Source organism: Nematostella vectensis, chromosome 11 (assembly GCF_932526225.1).
Source record: "Nematostella vectensis chromosome 11, jaNemVect1.1, whole genome shotgun sequence".
Taxonomy (NCBI): domain Eukaryota; kingdom Metazoa; phylum Cnidaria; class Anthozoa; order Actiniaria; family Edwardsiidae; genus Nematostella; species Nematostella vectensis.
Window position 1 is genome coordinate 15164575 of NC_064044.1, and position 17781 is coordinate 15182355.

Consider the following 17781-nt stretch of genomic DNA (forward strand, 5'->3'; position numbering starts at 1 on the left):
TCTTGATTAAATACAGCGCGAAGAATAGTATTAAGATACAATGATGTTTTCTCCATAAATTTATCAAGCTCATATTTGTACCATTCTTTACAAACATGTCTGCCGTGTCTTGACTGTGAAAGAGCTCCAGTTAACAAAAATGGTTTAAAAAATGCCGAAACAGGGGATTTTTCAGAGTTCCTACAAACTCTCCGGATTGAACCAGGGACCTTCAGATCTTCAGTCTGACGCTCTCCCAACTGAGCTATTTCGGCACGTTCATGTCCAGACTTAGTCTGCTCGGGCTTAAATATGATGAATTTTGAATGAAGAAATAATAAGTGCGCAAAATTGCAACCAAAGAAGGACTGCTCTTCTTCGCCATTGTTTTTGCGCAATAATCAAAACTTTATCTAATTATAAAAGTAAGACCTTCTCGATTTAAAAAAATGCATTTTTCCCATACCGGGAGTAGAACCCGAGACGTCTGGGTGAAAACCAGAAATCCTAACCGCTAGACCATATGGGATATCTGCTCAACTTAGGAAAGGTTTTCTTGCTTATTAACAGCGCGAAAAATAGTATCATGATACGATGATGTTTTCACCATAAATTTATTAAGCTCATATTTGTGCCATTCTTTACAAACATGTCTGCCGTGTCTTGACTGTGAAAGAGGTCCAGTTAACAAAAATGGTTTAAAGAAATGCCGAAACCCGGGATTGTTCAGAGTTCCTACAAACTCTCCGGATTGAACCAGAGACCTTCAGATCTTCAGTCTGACGCTCTCCCAACTGAGCTATTTCGGCACGTTCATGTCCAGACTTCGTCTGCTCGGGCTTAAATATGATGAATTTTGTATGAAAAAAAAAAGTGCGCAAAATGTCAAACAAAGAAGGACTGCTCTTCTTCGCCATTGTTTTTGCGCAATAATCGAAACTTTATCTAATTATAAAAGTAAGACCTTCTAGATTTAAAAAAATGCATTTTTTCCATATCGGGAGTCGAACCCGGGCCGTCTGGGTGAAAACCAGAAATCCTAACCGCTAGACCATATGGGATATCTGCTCACCATAGGAAATGTTTTCTTGATTAAATACAGCGCGAAGAATAGTATCGTGATACAATGATGTTTTCTCCATAAATTTATCAAGCTCATATTTGTGCCATTCTTTACAAACATGTCTGCCGTGTCTTGACTGTGAAAGAGCTCCAGTTAACAAAAATGGTTTTAAAAAATGCCGCAACCCGGGATTTTTCAGAGTTCCTACAAACTCTACGGATTGAACCAGGGACCTTCAGATCTTTAGTCTGACGCTCTCCCAACTGAGCTATTTCGGCACGTTCATGTCCAGACTTAGTCTGCTCGGGCTTAAATATTATGAATTTTGAATGAAAAAATAAAAAGTGCCGAAATGGCAACCAAAGAAGGACTGCTCTTCCTCGCCATTGTTTTTGCGCAATATTCAAAACTTTGTTTTTGCGCAATAGTCAAAACTTTATCTAATTAAATCGGTAAGAACTTCTAGATTAAAATAAAAGAGATTTTCCCGTACCGGGAGTCGAACCCTGGCAGTCTGGGTGAAAACCAGAAATCCTAACCGCTAGACCATATGGGATACCTGCTCACCTTAGGAAATGTTTTCTTGATTAAATACAGCGCGAAAAATAGTATTATGATACGATGATGTTTTCTCCATAAATTTATCAAGCTCATATTTGTGACATTCTTTACAAACATGTCTGCCGTGTCTTGACTGTGAAAGAGCTCCAGTTAACAAAAATGGTTTAAAAAATGCCGAAACCCGGGATTTTTCAGAGTTCCTACAAACTCTCCGGATTGAACCAGGGACCTTCAGATCTTCAGTCTGACGCTCTCCCAACTGAGCTATTTCGGCACGTTCATGTCCAGACTTAGTCTGTTTGGGCTTAAATATGATGAATTTTGAGTGAAGAAATAAAAAGTGCGCAAAATGGCAACCAAAGAAGGACTGCTCTTCTTCGCCATTGTTTTTGCGCAATAATCAAAACTTTATCTAATTATAAAAGTAAGACCTTCTAGATTTAAAAAAATGCATTTTTTCCCATACCGGGAGTCGAACCCGGGCAGTCTGGGTGAAAACCAGAAATCCTAACCGCTAGACCATATGGGATATCTGCTCACCTTAGGAAATGTTTTCTTGATTAAATACAGCGCGAAGAATAGTATTAAGATACGATGATGTTTTCTCCATAAATTTATCAAGCTCATATTTGTACCATTCTTTACAAACATGTCTGCCGTGTCTTGACTGTGAAAGAGCTCCAGTTAACAAAAATGGTTTAAAAAATGCCGAAACAGGGGATTTTTCAGAGTTCCTACAAACTCTCCGGATTGAACCAGAGACCTTCAGATCTTCAGTCTGACGCTCTCCCAACTGAGCTATTTCGGCACGTTCATGTCCAGACTTCGTCTGCTCGGGCTTAAATATGATGAATTTTGTATGAAAAAATAACAAGTGCGCAAAATGTCAAACAAAGAAGGACTGCTCTTCTTCGCCATTGTTTTTGCGCAATAATCAAAACTTTATCTAATTATAAAAGTAAGACCTTCTAGATTTAAAAAAATGCATTTTTCCCATACCGGGAGTAGAACCCGGGACGTCTGGGTGAAAACCAGAAATCCTAACCTCTAGACCATATGGGATATCTGCTCACCTTAGAAAATGTTTTCTTGATAAAATACAGCGCGAAGAATAGTATTAAGGTACGATGATGTTTTCTCCATAAATTTATCAAGCTCATTTTTGTACCATTCTTTACAAACATGTCTGCCGTGTCTTGACTGTTAAAGAGCTCCAGTTAACAAAAATGGTTTAAAAAATGCCGAAACCCGGGATTTTTCAGAGTTCCTACAAACTCTCCGGATTGAACCAGGGACCTTCAGATCTTCAGTCTGACGTTCTCCCAACTGAGCTATTTCGGCACGTTCATGTCCAGACTTAGTCTGCTCGAGCTTAAATATGATGAATTTTGAATGAAGAAATAAAAAGTGCGCAAAATGGCAACCAAAGAAGGACTGCTCTTCTTCGCCATTGTTTTTGCGCAATAATCAAAACTTTATCTAATTATAAAAGTAAGACCTTCTAGATTTAAAAAAATGCATTTTTTCCCATACCGGGAGTCGAACCCGTCTGGGTGAAAACCAGAAATTTTAACCGCTAGACCATATGGGATATCTGCTCACCTTAGGAAATGTTTTCTTCATTAAATGCAGCGCGAATAATAGTATTGAGATACGATGATGTTTTCTCCATAAATTTATCAAGCTCATATTTGTACCATTCTTTACAAACATGTTTGCCGTGACTTGACTGTGAAAGAGCTCCAGTTAACAAAAATGATTTAAAAAATGCCGAAACAGGGGATTTTTCAGAGTTCCTACAAACTCTCCGGATTGAACCAGAGACCTTCAGATCTTCAGTCTGACGCTCTCCCAACTGAGCTATTTCGGCACGTTCATGTCCAGATTTAGTCTGTTAGGGCTTAAATATGATGAATTTTGAATGAAAAAATAAAAAGTGCCAAAATGGCAACCAAAGAAGGACTGCTCTTCCTCGCCATTGTTTTTGCGCAATAATCAAAACTTTATCTATCTATAAAAGTAAGACCTTCTAGATTTAAAAAAATGCATTTTTTCCCATACCGGGAGTCAAACCCGGGCCGTCTGGGTAAAAAACCAGAAATCCTAACCGCTAGACCATATGGGATATCTGCTCACCTTAGGAATTGTTTTCTTGATTAAATACAGCGCGAAGAATAGTATTAAGGTACGATGATGTTTTCTCCATAAATTTATCAAGCTCATATTTGTACCATTCTTTACAAACATGTCTGCCGTGTCTTGACTGTGAAAGAGCTCCAGTTAACAAAAATGGTTTAAAAAATGCCGAAACCCGGGATTTTTCAGAGTTCCTACAAACTCTCCGGATTGAACCAGGGACCTTCAGATCTTCAGTTTGACGCTCTCCCAACTGAGCTATTTCGGCATGTTCATGTCCAGACTTAGTCTGCTCGGGATTAAATATGATGAATTTTGAATGAAGAAATAAAAAGTGCGCAAAATGGCAACCAAAGAAGGACTGCTCTTCTTCGCCATTGTTTTTGCGCAATAATCAAAACTTTATCTAATTATAAAAGTAAGACCTTCTAGATTTAAAAAAATGCATTTTTCCCATACCGGGAGTAGAACCCGGGACGTCTGGGTGAAAACCAGAAATCCTAACCGCTAGACCATATGGGATACCTGCTCACCTTAGGAAATGTTTTCTTGATTAAATACAGCGCGAAGAATAGTATTATGATGCGATGATGTTTTGTCCATAAATTTATCAAGCTCATATTTGTGCCATTCTTTACAAACATGTCTGCCGTGTCTTGACTGTGAAAGAGCTCCAGTTAACAAAAATGGTTTAAAAAATGCCGAAACCCGGGATTTTTCAGAGTTCCTACAAACTCTCCGGATTGAACCAGGGACCTTCAGATCTTCAGTCTGACGCTCTCCCAACTGAGCTATTTCGGCAAGTTCATGTCCAGACTTAGTCTGCTCGGGCTTAAATATGATGAATTTTGAATGAAAAAATAAAAAGTGCCGAAATGGCAACCAAAGAAGGACTGCTCTTCCTCGCAATTGTTTTTGCGCAATATTCAAAACTTTGTTTTTGCGCAATAGTCGATACTTTATCTAATTAAATCGGTAAGAACTTCTAGATTAAAATAAAAGAGATTTTCCCGTACCGGGAGTCGAACCCTGGCTGTCTGGGTGAAAACCAGAAATCCTAACCGCTAGACCATATGGGATACCTGCTCACCTTAGGAAATGTTTTCTTGATTAAATACAGCGCGAAAAATAGTATTATGATACGATGATGTTTTCTCCATAAATTTATCAAGCTTATATTTGTACCATTCTTTACAAACATGTCTGCCGTGTCTTGACTGTGAAAGAGCTCCAGTTAACAAAAATGGTTTAAAAAATGCCGAAACCCGTGATTTTTCAGAGTTCCTACAAACTCTCCGGATTGAACCAGGGACCTTCAGATCTTCAGTCTGACGCTCTCCCAACTGAGCTATTTCGGCACGTTCATGTCCAGACTTAGTCTGCTCGAGCTTAAATATGATGAATTTTGAATGAAGAAATAAAAAGTGCGCAAAATGGCAACCAAAGAAGGACTGCTCTTCTTCGCCATTGTTTTTGCGCATAAATCAAAACTTTATCTAATTATAAAAGTAAGACCTTCTAGATTTAAAAAAATGCATTTTTCCCATACCGGGAGTAGAACCCGGGCCGTCTGGGTGAAAACCAGAAATCCTAACCGCTAGACCATATGGGATATCTGCTCACCTTAGGAAATGTTTTCTTGATTAAATACAGCGCGAAGAATAGTATTGAGGTACGATGATGTTTTCTCCATAAATTTATCAAGCTCATATTTGTACCATTCTTTACAAACATGTCTGCCGTGTCTTGACTGTGAAAGATCTCCAGTTAACAAAAATGGTTTAAAAAAATGCCGAAACCCGGGATTTTTCAGAGTTCCTACAAACTCTCCGGATTGAACCAGGGACCTTCAGATCTTCAGTCTGACGCTCTCCCAACTGAGCTATTTCGGCACGTTCATGTCCAGACTTAGTCTGCTCGGGCTTAAATATGATGAATTTTGAATGAAGAAATAAAAAGTGCGCAAATTGGCAACCAAAGAAGGACTGCTGTTCTTCGCCATTGTTTTTGCGCAATAATTAAAACTTTATCTAATTATAAAAGTAAGACCTTCTAGATTTTAAAAAATGCATTTTTTCCCATACCGGGAGTCGAACCCGGGCCGTCTGGGTGAAAACCAGAAATCCTAACCGCTAGACCATATGGGATATCTGCTCAACTTAGGAAATGTTTTCTTGATTAAATACAGCGCGAAGAATAGTATTAAGATACAATGATGTTTTCTCCATAAATTTATCAAGCTCATATTTGTACCATTCTTTACAAACATGTCTGCCGTGTCTTGACTGTGAAAGAGCTCCAGTTAACAAAAATGGTTTAAAAAATGCCGAAACAGGGGATTTTTCAGAGTTCCTACAAACTCTCCGGATTGAACCAGGGACCTTCAGATCTTCAGTCTGACGCTCTCCCAACTGAGCTATTTCGGCACGTTCATGTCCAGACTTAGTCTGCTCGGGCTTAAATATGATGAATTTTGAATGAAGAAATAATAAGTGCGCAAAATTGCAACCAAAGAAGGACTGCTCTTCTTCGCCATTGTTTTTGCGCAATAATCAAAACTTTATCTAATTATAAAAGTAAGACCTTCTCGATTTAAAAAAATGCATTTTTCCCATACCGGGAGTAGAACCCGAGACGTCTGGGTGAAAACCAGAAATCCTAACCGCTAGACCATATGGGATATCTGCTCAACTTAGGAAAGGTTTTCTTGCTTATTAACAGCGCGAAAAATAGTATCATGATACGATGATGTTTTCACCATAAATTTATTAAGCTCATATTTGTGCCATTCTTTACAAACATGTCTGCCGTGTCTTGACTGTGAAAGAGGTCCAGTTAACAAAAATGGTTTAAAGAAATGCCGAAACCCGGGATTGTTCAGAGTTCCTACAAACTCTCCGGATTGAACCAGAGACCTTCAGATCTTCAGTCTGACGCTCTCCCAACTGAGCTATTTCGGCACGTTCATGTCCAGACTTCGTCTGCTCGGGCTTAAATATGATGAATTTTGTATGAAAAAAAAAAGTGCGCAAAATGTCAAACAAAGAAGGACTGCTCTTCTTCGCCATTGTTTTTGCGCAATAATCGAAACTTTATCTAATTATAAAAGTAAGACCTTCTAGATTTAAAAAAATGCATTTTTTCCATATCGGGAGTCGAACCCGGGCCGTCTGGGTGAAAACCAGAAATCCTAACCGCTAGACCATATGGGATATCTGCTCACCATAGGAAATGTTTTCTTGATTAAATACAGCGCGAAGAATAGTATCGTGATACAATGATGTTTTCTCCATAAATTTATCAAGCTCATATTTGTGCCATTCTTTACAAACATGTCTGCCGTGTCTTGACTGTGAAAGAGCTCCAGTTAACAAAAATGGTTTTAAAAAATGCCGCAACCCGGGATTTTTCAGAGTTCCTACAAACTCTACGGATTGAACCAGGGACCTTCAGATCTTTAGTCTGACGCTCTCCCAACTGAGCTATTTCGGCACGTTCATGTCCAGACTTAGTCTGCTCGGGCTTAAATATTATGAATTTTGAATGAAAAAATAAAAAGTGCCGAAATGGCAACCAAAGAAGGACTGCTCTTCCTCGCCATTGTTTTTGCGCAATATTCAAAACTTTGTTTTTGCGCAATAGTCGAAACTTTATCTAATTAAATCGGTAAGAACTTCTAGATTAAAATAAAAGAGATTTTCCCGTACCGGGAGTCGAACCCTGGCAGTCTGGGTGAAAACCAGAAATCCTAACCGCTAGACCATATGGGATACCTGCTCACCTTAGGAAATGTTTTCTTGATTAAATACAGCGCGAAAAATAGTATTATGATACGATGATGTTTTCTCCATAAATTTATCAAGCTCATATTTGTGACATTCTTTACAAACATGTCTGCCGTGTCTTGACTGTGAAAGAGCTCCAGTTAACAAAAATGGTTTAAAAAATGCCGAAACCCGGGATTTTTCAGAGTTCCTACAAACTCTCCGGATTGAACCAGGGACCTTCAGATCTTCAGTCTGACGCTCTCCCAACTGAGCTATTTCGGCACGTTCATGTCCAGACTTAGTCTGTTTGGGCTTAAATATGATGAATTTTGAGTGAAGAAATAAAAAGTGCGCAAAATGGCAACCAAAGAAGGACTGCTCTTCTTCGCCATTGTTTTTGCGCAATAATCAAAACTTTATCTAATTATAAAAGTAAGACCTTCTAGATTTAAAAAAATGCATTTTTTCCCATACCGGGAGTCGAACCCGGGCAGTCTGGGTGAAAACCAGAAATCCTAACCGCTAGACCATATGGGATATCTGCTCACCTTAGGAAATGTTTTCTTGATTAAATACAGCGCGAAGAATAGTATTAAGATACGATGATGTTTTCTCCATAAATTTATCAAGCTCATATTTGTACCATTCTTTACAAACATGTCTGCCGTGTCTTGACTGTGAAAGAGCTCCAGTTAACAAAAATGGTTTAAAAAATGCCGAAACAGGGGATTTTTCAGAGTTCCTACAAACTCTCCGGATTGAACCAGAGACCTTCAGATCTTCAGTCTGACGCTCTCCCAACTGAGCTATTTCGGCACGTTCATGTCCAGACTTCGTCTGCTCGGGCTTAAATATGATGAATTTTGTATGAAAAAATAACAAGTGCGCAAAATGTCAAACAAAGAAGGACTGCTCTTCTTCGCCATTGTTTTTGCGCAATAATCAAAACTTTATCTAATTATAAAAGTAAGACCTTCTAGATTTAAAAAAATGCATTTTTCCCATACCGGGAGTAGAACCCGGGACGTCTGGGTGAAAACCAGAAATCCTAACCTCTAGACCATATGGGATATCTGCTCACCTTAGAAAATGTTTTCTTGATAAAATACAGCGCGAAGAATAGTATTAAGGTACGATGATGTTTTCTCCATAAATTTATCAAGCTCATTTTTGTACCATTCTTTACAAACATGTCTGCCGTGTCTTGACTGTTAAAGAGCTCCAGTTAACAAAAATGGTTTAAAAAATGCCGAAACCCGGGATTTTTCAGAGTTCCTACAAACTCTCCGGATTGAACCAGGGACCTTCAGATCTTCAGTCTGACGTTCTCCCAACTGAGCTATTTCGGCACGTTCATGTCCAGACTTAGTCTGCTCGAGCTTAAATATGATGAATTTTGAATGAAGAAATAAAAAGTGCGCAAAATGGCAACCAAAGAAGGACTGCTCTTCTTCGCCATTGTTTTTGCGCAATAATCAAAACTTTATCTAATTATAAAAGTAAGACCTTCTAGATTTAAAAAAATGCATTTTTTCCCATACCGGGAGTCGAACCCGTCTGGGTGAAAACCAGAAATTTTAACCGCTAGACCATATGGGATATCTGCTCACCTTAGGAAATGTTTTCTTCATTAAATGCAGCGCGAATAATAGTATTGAGATACGATGATGTTTTCTCCATAAATTTATCAAGCTCATATTTGTACCATTCTTTACAAACATGTTTGCCGTGACTTGACTGTGAAAGAGCTCCAGTTAACAAAAATGATTTAAAAAATGCCGAAACAGGGGATTTTTCAGAGTTCCTACAAACTCTCCGGATTGAACCAGAGACCTTCAGATCTTCAGTCTGACGCTCTCCCAACTGAGCTATTTCGGCACGTTCATGTCCAGATTTAGTCTGTTAGGGCTTAAATATGATGAATTTTGAATGAAAAAATAAAAAGTGCCAAAATGGCAACCAAAGAAGGACTGCTCTTCCTCGCCATTGTTTTTGCGCAATAATCAAAACTTTATCTATCTATAAAAGTAAGACCTTCTAGATTTAAAAAAATGCATTTTTTCCCATACCGGGAGTCAAACCCGGGCCGTCTGGGTAAAAAACCAGAAATCCTAACCGCTAGACCATATGGGATATCTGCTCACCTTAGGAATTGTTTTCTTGATTAAATACAGCGCGAAGAATAGTATTAAGGTACGATGATGTTTTCTCCATAAATTTATCAAGCTCATATTTGTACCATTCTTTACAAACATGTCTGCCGTGTCTTGACTGTGAAAGAGCTCCAGTTAACAAAAATGGTTTAAAAAATGCCGAAACCCGGGATTTTTCAGAGTTCCTACAAACTCTCCGGATTGAACCAGGGACCTTCAGATCTTCAGTTTGACGCTCTCCCAACTGAGCTATTTCGGCATGTTCATGTCCAGACTTAGTCTGCTCGGGATTAAATATGATGAATTTTGAATGAAGAAATAAAAAGTGCGCAAAATGGCAACCAAAGAAGGACTGCTCTTCTTCGCCATTGTTTTTGCGCAATAATCAAAACTTTATCTAATTATAAAAGTAAGACCTTCTAGATTTAAAAAAATGCATTTTTCCCATACCGGGAGTAGAACCCGGGACGTCTGGGTGAAAACCAGAAATCCTAACCGCTAGACCATATGGGATACCTGCTCACCTTAGGAAATGTTTTCTTGATTAAATACAGCGCGAAGAATAGTATTATGATGCGATGATGTTTTGTCCATAAATTTATCAAGCTCATATTTGTGCCATTCTTTACAAACATGTCTGCCGTGTCTTGACTGTGAAAGAGGTCTAGTTAACAAAAATGGTTTAAAAAAATGCCGAAACCCGGGATTTTTCAGAGTTCCTACAAACTCTCAGGATTGAACAAGGGACCTTCAGATCTTCAGTCTGACGCTCTCCAAACTGAGCTATTTCGGCACGTTCATGTCCAGACTTAGTCTGCTCGGGCTTAAATATGATGAATTTTGAATGAAGAAATAATAAGTGCGCAAAATGGGAACCAAAGAAGGACTGCTCTTCTTCGCCACTGTTTTTGCGCAATAATCAAAACTTTATCTAATTATAAAAGTAAGACCTTCTAGATTTACAAATATGCATTTTTTCCCATACCAGGAGTCGAACCCGGGCCGTCTGGGTGAAAACCAGAAATCCTAACAGCTAGACCATATGGGATATCTGCTCAACTTAGGAAATGTTTTCTTGCTTATTAACAGCGCGAAGAATAGTATCATGATACGATGATGTTTTCTCCATAAATTTATTAAGCTTATATTTGTGCCATTCTTTACAAACATGTCTGCCGTGTCTTGACTGTGAAAGTGCTCCAGTTAACAAAAATGGTTTAAAAAATGCCGAAACAGGGGATTTTTCAGAGTTCCTACAAAGTCTCCGGATTGAACCAGAGACCTTCAGATCTTCAGTCTGACGCTCTCCCAACTGAGCCATTTCGGAACGTTCATGTCCAGACTTCGTCTGCTCGGGCTTAAATATGATGAATTTTGTATGAAAAAATAAAAAGCGCGCAAAATGTCAAACAAAAAAGGACTGCTCTTCTTCGCCATTGTTTTTGCGCAATAATCAAAACTTTATCTTATTATAAAAGTAAGACCTTCTAGATTTAAAAAAATGCATTTTTCCCATACCGGGAGTAGAACCCGGGACGTCTGGTTGAAAACCAGAAATCGTAACCGCTAGACCATATGGGATATCTGCTCAACTTAGGAAATGTTTTCTTGCTTATTAACAGCGCGAAGAATAGTATCATGATACGATGATGTTTTCTCCATAAATTTATTAAGCTCATATTTGTGCCATTCTTTATAAACATGTCTGCCGTGTCTTGACTGTGAAAGAGGTCCAGTTAACAAAAATGGTTTAAAGAAATGCCGAAACCCGGGATTGTTCAGAGTTCCTACAAACTCTCCGGATTGAACCAGAGACCTTCAGATCTTCAGTCTGACGCTCTCCCAACTGAGCTATTTCGGCACGTTCATGTCCAGACTTCGTCTGCTCGGGCTTGAATATGATGAAATTTGTATGAAAAAAAAAAAGTGCGCAAAATGTCAAACAAAGAAGGACTGCTCTTCTTCGCCATTGTTTTTGCGCAATAATCAAAACTTTATCTAATTATAAAAGTAAGACCTTCTAGATTTAAAAAAATGCATTTTTTCCCATACCGGGAGTAGAACCCGGGACGTCTGGGTGAAAACCAGAAATCCTAACCGCTAGACCATATGGGATACCTGCTCACCTTAGGAAATGTTTTCTTGATTAAATACAGCGCGAAGAATAGTATTTTGATACGATGATGTTTTCTCCATAAATTTATCAAGCTCATATTTGTGCCATTCTTTACAAACATGTCTGCCGTGTCTTGAATGTGAAAGAGGTCCAGTTAACAAAAATGGTTTAAAAAAATGCCGAAACTCGGGATTTTTCAGAGTTCCTACTAACTCTCCGGATTGAACCATGGACCTTCAGATCTTCAGTCTGACGCTCTCCCAACTGAGCTATTTTGGCACGTTCATGTCCAGACTTAGTCTGCTCGGGCTTAAATATGATGAGTTTTGTATGAAAAAATAAAAAGTGCGCAAAATGTCAAACAAAGAAGGACTGCTCTTCTTCGCCATTGTTTTTGCGCAATAATCAAAACTTTATCTAATTATAAAAGTAAGACCTTCTAGATTTAAAAAAATGCATTTTTCCCATACCGGGAGTCGAACCCGGGACGTCTGGGTGAAAACCAGAAATCCTAACCGCTAGACCATATGGGATATCTGCTCACCTTAGGAAATGTTTTCTTGATTAAATACAGCGCAAATAATAGTATAAAGATACGATGATGTTTTCTCCATAAATTTATCAAGCTCATATTTGTGCCATTCTTTACAAACATGTCTGCCGTGTCTTGACTGTGAAAGAGCTCCAGTTAACAAAAATGGTTTAAAAAATGCCGAAACCCGGGATTTTTCAGAGTTCCTACAAACTCTCCTGATTGAACCAGGGACCTTCAGATCTTCAGTCTGACGCTCTCCCAACTGAGCTATTTCGGCAAGTTCATGACCAGACTTAGTCTGCTCGGGCTTAAATATGATGAATTTTGAATGAAAAAATAAAAAAGTGCCAAAATGGCAACCAAAGAAGGACTGATCTTCCTCGCCATTGTTTTTGCGCAATATTCAAAACTTTGTTTTTGCGCAATAGTCGAAACTTTATCTAATTAAATCGGTAAGAACTTCTAGATTAAAATAAAAGAGATTTTCCCGTACCGGGAGTCGAACCCTGGCAGTCTGGGTGAAAACCAGAAATTCTAACCGCTAGACCATATGGGATATCTGCTCAACTTAGGAAATGGTTTCTTGCTTATTAACAGCGCGAAGAATAGTATCATGACACTATGATGTTTTCTCCATAAATTTGTTAAGCTCATATTTGTGCCATTCTTTACAAACATGTCTGCCGTGTCTTGACTGTGAAAGAGGTCCAGTCAACAAAAATGGTTTAAAGAAATGCCGGAACCCGGGATTGTTCAGAGATCCTACAAACTCTCCGGATTGCACCAAGGACCTTCAGATCCTCAGTCTGACGCTCTCCCAACTAAGCTATTTCGGCACGTTCATGTCCAGCCTTAGTCTGCTCGGGCTTAAATATGATGATTTTTGAATGAAAAAATAAAAAGTGCGCAAAATGGCAACCAAAGAAAGACTGCTCTTCTTCCCCATTGTTTTTGCGCAATAATCAAACCTTTATCTAATTATAAAAGTAAGAGCTTCTAGATTAAAAAAAATGCATTTTTTCCAATACCGGGAGTAGAACCCGGGCCGTCTGGGTGAAAACCAGAAATCCTAACCGCTAGACCATATGGGATATCTGCTCACCTTAGGGAATGTTTTCTTGATTAAATACATTGCGAAGAATAGTATTATGATACGATGATGTTTTCTCCATAAATTTATCAAGCTTATATTTGTACCATTCTTTACAAACATGTCTGCCGTGTCTTGACTGTGAAAGAGCTCCAGTTAACAAAAATGGTTTAAAAAATGCCGAAACCCGGGATTTTTCAGAGTTCCTACAAACTCTCCGGATTGAACCAGGGACCTTCAGATCTTCAATCTGACGCTCTCCCAACTTAGCTATTTCGGCACGTTCATGTCCAGACTTCGTCTGCTCGGGCTTAAATATGATGAATTTTGTATGAAAAAATAAAAAGTGCGCAAAATGTCAAACAATAAAGGACTGCTCTTCTTCGCCATTGTTTTTGCGCAATAATCAAAACTTTATCTAATTATAAAAGTGAGACCTTCTAGATTAAAACAAATGCATTCTTCCATACCGGGAGTCAAACCCGGGCAGTCTGGGTGAAACCAGAAATCCTAACCGCTAGACCATATGGGATATCTGCTCACCTTAGGAAATGTTTTTTTGATTAAATTACAGCGCGAAGAATAGTATTATGATACGATGATGTTTTCTCCATAAATTTATCAAGCTTATATTTGTGCCATTCTTTACAAACATGTCTGCCGTGTCTTGACTGTGAAAGAGGTCCAGCTAACAAAAATGGTTTAAAAAAATGCCGAAACCCGGGATTTTTCAGAGTTCTTTCAAACTCTCCGGATTGAACCATGGACCTTCAGATCTTCAGTATGACGCTCTCCCAACTGAGCTTTTTCGACACGTTCATGTCCAGACTTAGTCTGCTCGGGCTTAAATATGATGAATTTTGAATGAAAAAATAAAAAGTGCTAAAATGGCAACCAAAGAAGGACTGCTCTTCCTCGCCATTGTTTTTGCGCAATATTCAAAACTTTGTTTTAGGGCAATAGTCGAAACTTTATCTAATGAAATAGGTAAGAACTTCTAGATTAAAAAAAAAGAGATTTTCCCGTACCGGGAGTCGAACCCTGGCAGTCTGGGTGAAAACCAGAAATCCTAACCGCTAGACCATATTTGATATCTGCTCAACTTAGGAAATGTTTTCTTGCTTATTAACAGCGGGAAGAATAGTATTATGATACGATGATGTTTTCTCCATAAATTTATCAAGCTCATATTTGTGCCATTCTTTACAAACATGTCTGCCGTGTCTTGACAGTGAAAGAGCTCCAGTTAACAAAAATGGTTTAAAAAAATGCCGAAACCCGATATTTTTCAGAGTTGCTACAAACTCTCCGGATTGAACTAGGGACCTTCAGATCTTCAGTCTGACGCTCTCCCAACTGAGCTATTTCGGCACGTTCATGTCCAGACTTAGTCTGCTCGGGCTTAAAAATGATGAATTTTGTATGAAAAAATAAAAAGTGCGCAAAATGGCAACCAAAGAAGGACTGCTCTTCCTCGTCATTGTTTTTGCGCAATAATCAAAGCTTTATCTAATTATAAAAGTAAAAACTTCTAGATTTAAAAAAATGCATTTTTTCCAATACCGGGAGTCGAACCCTGGCAGTCTGGGTGAAAACCAGAAATCCTAACCGCTAGACCATATGGGATATCTGCTCACCTTAGGAAATGGTTTCTTGATTAAATACAGCGCGAAGAATAGTATTATGATACGATGATGTTTTCTCCATAAATTTATCAAGCTCATATTTGTACCATTCTTTACAAACATGTCTGCCGTGTCTTGACTGTGAAAGAGCTCCAGTTAACAAAAATGGATTAAAAAAATGCCGAAACCCGGGATTTTTCAGAGTTCCTACAAACTCTCCGGATTGAACCAGGGACCTTCAGATCTTCAGTGTGACGCTCTCCCAACTGAGCTATTTCGGCACGTTCATGTCCAGACTTAGTCTGCTAGGGCTTAAATATGATGAATTTTGAATGAAAAAATAAAAAGTGCCAAAATGGCAACCAAAGAAGGACTGATCTTCCTCGCCATTGTTTTTGCGCAATATTCAAAACTTTGTTTTAGCGCAATAGTCGAAACTTTATCTAATTAAATCGGTAAGAACTTCTAGATTAAAATAAAAGAGATTTTCACGTACCGGGAGTCGAACCCTGGCAGTCTGGGTGAAAACCAGAAATCCTAACCGCTAGACCATATGGGATATCTGCTCAACTTAGGAAATGTTTTCTTGCTTATTAACAGCGGGAAGAATAGTATCATGATACGATGATGTTTTCTCCATAAATTTATTAAGCTCATATTTGTGCCATACTTTACAAACATGTCTGCCGTGTCTTGAATGTGAAAGAGCTACAGTCAACAAAAATGGTTTAAAGAAATGCCGGAACCCGGGATTGTTCAGAGTTCCTACAAACTCTCCGGATTGCACCAAGGACCTTCAGATCTTCAGTCTGACGCTCTCCCAACTGAGCTATTTCGGCACGTTTATGTCCAGCCTTAGTCTGCTCGGGCTTAAATATGATGAATTTTGTATGAAAAAATAAAAAGTGCGCAAAATGTCAAACAAAGAAGGACTGCTCTTCTTCGCCATTGTTTTTGCGCAATAATCAAAACTTTATCTAATTATAAAAGTAAGACCTTCTTGATTAAAAAAATGCATTTTTTCCCATACCGGGAGTCGAACCCGGGCTGTCTGGGTTAAAACCAGAAATCCTAACCGCTAGACCATATGGGATATCTGCTCACCTTAGGAAATGTTTTCTTGATTAAATAAAGCGCGAACAATAGTATTAAGATACGATGATGTTTTCTCCATTAATTTATCAAGCTCATATTTGTACCATTCTTTACAAACATGTCTGCATTGTCTTTACTGTGAAAGAGCTCCAGTTAACAAAAATGGATTAAAAAAATGCCGAAACCCGGGATTTTTCAGAGTTCCTACAAACTCTGCGGATTGAACCAGGGACCTTCAGATCTTCAGTCTGACGCTCTCCGAACTGAGCTATTTCGGCACTTTCATGTCCAGACTTAGTCTGCTCGGGCTTAAATATGATGAATTTTGAATGAAAAAATAAAAAGTGCAAAAATGGCAACCAAAGAAGGACTGCTCTTCCTCGCATTGTTTTTGCGCAATATTCAAAACTTTGTTTTTGCGCAATAGTCGAAACTTTATCTAATTAAATCGGTAAGAACTTCTAGATTAAAATAAAAGAGATTTTCCCGTACAGGGAGTCGAACCCTGGCAGTCTGGGTGAAAACCAGAAATCCTAACCGCTAGACCATATCGGATATCTGCTCAACATAGGAAATGTTTTCTTGCTTATTAACAGCGCGAAGAATAGTATCATGATACGAAGATGTTTTCTCCATAAATTTATTAAGCTCATATTTGTGCCATACTTTACAAACATGTCTGCCGTGTCTTGACTGTGAAAGAGCTACAGTCAACAAAAATGGTTTAAAGAAATGCCGAAACCCGGGATTGTTCAGAGTTCCTACAAACTCTCCGGATTGCACCAAGGACCTTCAGATCTTCAGTCTGACGCTCTCCCAACTGAGCTATTTCGGCACGTTCATGTCCAGACTTCGTCGGCTCGGGCTTAAATATGATGAATTTTGTATGAAAAAATAACAAGTGCGCAAAATTTCAAACAAAGAAGTACTGCTCTTCTTCGCCATTGTTTTTGCGCAATAATCAAAACTTTATCTAATTATAAAAGTAAGACCTTCTAGATTTAAAAAAATGCATTTTTCCCATACCGGGAGTCGAACCCGGGCCGTCTGGGTGAAAACCAGAAATCCTAACCGCTAGACCATATGGGATATCTGCTCACCTTAGGAAGTGTTTTCTTGATTAAATACAGCGCGAAGAATAGTATTATGATACGATGATGTTTTCTCCATAAATTTATCAAGCTCATATTTGTTCCATACTTTACAAACATGTCTGCCGTGTCTTGACTGTGAAAGAGCTACAGTCAACAAAAATGGCTTAAAGAAATGCCGAAACCCGGGATTGTTCAGAGTTTCTACAAACTCTCCGGATTGCACCAAGGACCTTCAGATCTTCAGTCTGACGCTCTCCCAACTGAGCTATTTCTGCACGTTCATGTCCAGCCTTAGTCTGCTCGGGCTTAAATATGATGAATTTTGAATGAAAAAATAAAAAGGGCGCAAAATGGCAACCAAAGAAGGACTGCTCTTCTTTGCCATTGTTTTAGCGCAATAATCAAAACTTTATCTAATTATAAAAGTAAGACCTTCTTGATTTAAAAAAATGCCTTTTTTTCCATACCGGGAGTCGAACCCGGGCCGTCTGGGTGAAAACCAGAAATCCTAACCGCTAGACCATATGGGATATCTGCTCACCTTAGGAAATGTTTTCTTGATTAAAT

General features: G+C 38.6%; 32 non-coding genes across 32 annotated transcripts; all 32 read right to left on the bottom strand.

Moving 5' to 3' along the window:
• Positions 1 to 152: 152 nt before the first annotated feature.
• Trnaf-gaa lies at positions 153 to 254 on the bottom strand. The gene has a single exon. It is a non-coding gene; the product is annotated as a tRNA-Phe (tRNA).
• Positions 255 to 686: 432 nt separating this feature from the next.
• Positions 687 to 788, bottom strand: Trnaf-gaa. Its single transcript has one exon. It is a non-coding gene; the product is annotated as a tRNA-Phe (tRNA).
• Positions 789 to 968: 180 nt separating this feature from the next.
• Positions 969 to 1040, bottom strand: Trnae-uuc. Its single transcript has one exon. It is a non-coding gene; the product is annotated as a tRNA-Glu (tRNA).
• A 178-nt stretch (positions 1041 to 1218) lies between these two features.
• Trnaf-aaa lies at positions 1219 to 1320 on the bottom strand. The gene has a single exon. It is a non-coding gene; the product is annotated as a tRNA-Phe (tRNA).
• A 206-nt stretch (positions 1321 to 1526) lies between these two features.
• Positions 1527 to 1598, bottom strand: Trnae-uuc. Its single transcript has one exon. It is a non-coding gene; the product is annotated as a tRNA-Glu (tRNA).
• Positions 1599 to 1775: 177 nt separating this feature from the next.
• On the bottom strand, positions 1776 to 1877 carry Trnaf-gaa. Its single transcript has one exon. It is a non-coding gene; the product is annotated as a tRNA-Phe (tRNA).
• A 183-nt stretch (positions 1878 to 2060) lies between these two features.
• Trnae-uuc lies at positions 2061 to 2132 on the bottom strand. Its single transcript has one exon. It is a non-coding gene; the product is annotated as a tRNA-Glu (tRNA).
• A 461-nt stretch (positions 2133 to 2593) lies between these two features.
• On the bottom strand, positions 2594 to 2665 carry Trnae-uuc. The gene has a single exon. It is a non-coding gene; the product is annotated as a tRNA-Glu (tRNA).
• Positions 2666 to 2842: 177 nt separating this feature from the next.
• Trnaf-gaa lies at positions 2843 to 2944 on the bottom strand. Its single transcript has one exon. It is a non-coding gene; the product is annotated as a tRNA-Phe (tRNA).
• A 961-nt stretch (positions 2945 to 3905) lies between these two features.
• Positions 3906 to 4007, bottom strand: Trnaf-gaa. Its single transcript has one exon. It is a non-coding gene; the product is annotated as a tRNA-Phe (tRNA).
• A 182-nt stretch (positions 4008 to 4189) lies between these two features.
• On the bottom strand, positions 4190 to 4261 carry Trnae-uuc. The gene has a single exon. It is a non-coding gene; the product is annotated as a tRNA-Glu (tRNA).
• Positions 4262 to 4438: 177 nt separating this feature from the next.
• On the bottom strand, positions 4439 to 4540 carry Trnaf-gaa. Its single transcript has one exon. It is a non-coding gene; the product is annotated as a tRNA-Phe (tRNA).
• Positions 4541 to 5279: 739 nt separating this feature from the next.
• Positions 5280 to 5351, bottom strand: Trnae-uuc. The gene has a single exon. It is a non-coding gene; the product is annotated as a tRNA-Glu (tRNA).
• Positions 5352 to 5529: 178 nt separating this feature from the next.
• Positions 5530 to 5631, bottom strand: Trnaf-gaa. The gene has a single exon. It is a non-coding gene; the product is annotated as a tRNA-Phe (tRNA).
• A 183-nt stretch (positions 5632 to 5814) lies between these two features.
• Trnae-uuc lies at positions 5815 to 5886 on the bottom strand. The gene has a single exon. It is a non-coding gene; the product is annotated as a tRNA-Glu (tRNA).
• Positions 5887 to 6063: 177 nt separating this feature from the next.
• Positions 6064 to 6165, bottom strand: Trnaf-gaa. Its single transcript has one exon. It is a non-coding gene; the product is annotated as a tRNA-Phe (tRNA).
• Positions 6166 to 6597: 432 nt separating this feature from the next.
• On the bottom strand, positions 6598 to 6699 carry Trnaf-gaa. Its single transcript has one exon. It is a non-coding gene; the product is annotated as a tRNA-Phe (tRNA).
• A 180-nt stretch (positions 6700 to 6879) lies between these two features.
• Trnae-uuc lies at positions 6880 to 6951 on the bottom strand. Its single transcript has one exon. It is a non-coding gene; the product is annotated as a tRNA-Glu (tRNA).
• A 178-nt stretch (positions 6952 to 7129) lies between these two features.
• On the bottom strand, positions 7130 to 7231 carry Trnaf-aaa. Its single transcript has one exon. It is a non-coding gene; the product is annotated as a tRNA-Phe (tRNA).
• Positions 7232 to 7437: 206 nt separating this feature from the next.
• On the bottom strand, positions 7438 to 7509 carry Trnak-uuu. The gene has a single exon. It is a non-coding gene; the product is annotated as a tRNA-Glu (tRNA).
• A 177-nt stretch (positions 7510 to 7686) lies between these two features.
• Trnaf-gaa lies at positions 7687 to 7788 on the bottom strand. Its single transcript has one exon. It is a non-coding gene; the product is annotated as a tRNA-Phe (tRNA).
• A 183-nt stretch (positions 7789 to 7971) lies between these two features.
• Trnae-uuc lies at positions 7972 to 8043 on the bottom strand. The gene has a single exon. It is a non-coding gene; the product is annotated as a tRNA-Glu (tRNA).
• A 461-nt stretch (positions 8044 to 8504) lies between these two features.
• On the bottom strand, positions 8505 to 8576 carry Trnae-uuc. The gene has a single exon. It is a non-coding gene; the product is annotated as a tRNA-Glu (tRNA).
• A 177-nt stretch (positions 8577 to 8753) lies between these two features.
• Trnaf-gaa lies at positions 8754 to 8855 on the bottom strand. Its single transcript has one exon. It is a non-coding gene; the product is annotated as a tRNA-Phe (tRNA).
• A 961-nt stretch (positions 8856 to 9816) lies between these two features.
• Trnaf-gaa lies at positions 9817 to 9918 on the bottom strand. The gene has a single exon. It is a non-coding gene; the product is annotated as a tRNA-Phe (tRNA).
• A 182-nt stretch (positions 9919 to 10100) lies between these two features.
• Trnae-uuc lies at positions 10101 to 10172 on the bottom strand. Its single transcript has one exon. It is a non-coding gene; the product is annotated as a tRNA-Glu (tRNA).
• Positions 10173 to 10635: 463 nt separating this feature from the next.
• On the bottom strand, positions 10636 to 10707 carry Trnae-uuc. The gene has a single exon. It is a non-coding gene; the product is annotated as a tRNA-Glu (tRNA).
• A 995-nt stretch (positions 10708 to 11702) lies between these two features.
• Trnae-uuc lies at positions 11703 to 11774 on the bottom strand. The gene has a single exon. It is a non-coding gene; the product is annotated as a tRNA-Glu (tRNA).
• Positions 11775 to 12236: 462 nt separating this feature from the next.
• Trnae-uuc lies at positions 12237 to 12308 on the bottom strand. Its single transcript has one exon. It is a non-coding gene; the product is annotated as a tRNA-Glu (tRNA).
• Positions 12309 to 12485: 177 nt separating this feature from the next.
• Positions 12486 to 12587, bottom strand: Trnaf-gaa. Its single transcript has one exon. It is a non-coding gene; the product is annotated as a tRNA-Phe (tRNA).
• A 4550-nt stretch (positions 12588 to 17137) lies between these two features.
• Trnae-uuc lies at positions 17138 to 17209 on the bottom strand. Its single transcript has one exon. It is a non-coding gene; the product is annotated as a tRNA-Glu (tRNA).
• A 463-nt stretch (positions 17210 to 17672) lies between these two features.
• On the bottom strand, positions 17673 to 17744 carry Trnae-uuc. The gene has a single exon. It is a non-coding gene; the product is annotated as a tRNA-Glu (tRNA).
• Positions 17745 to 17781: the final 37 nt, after the last annotated feature.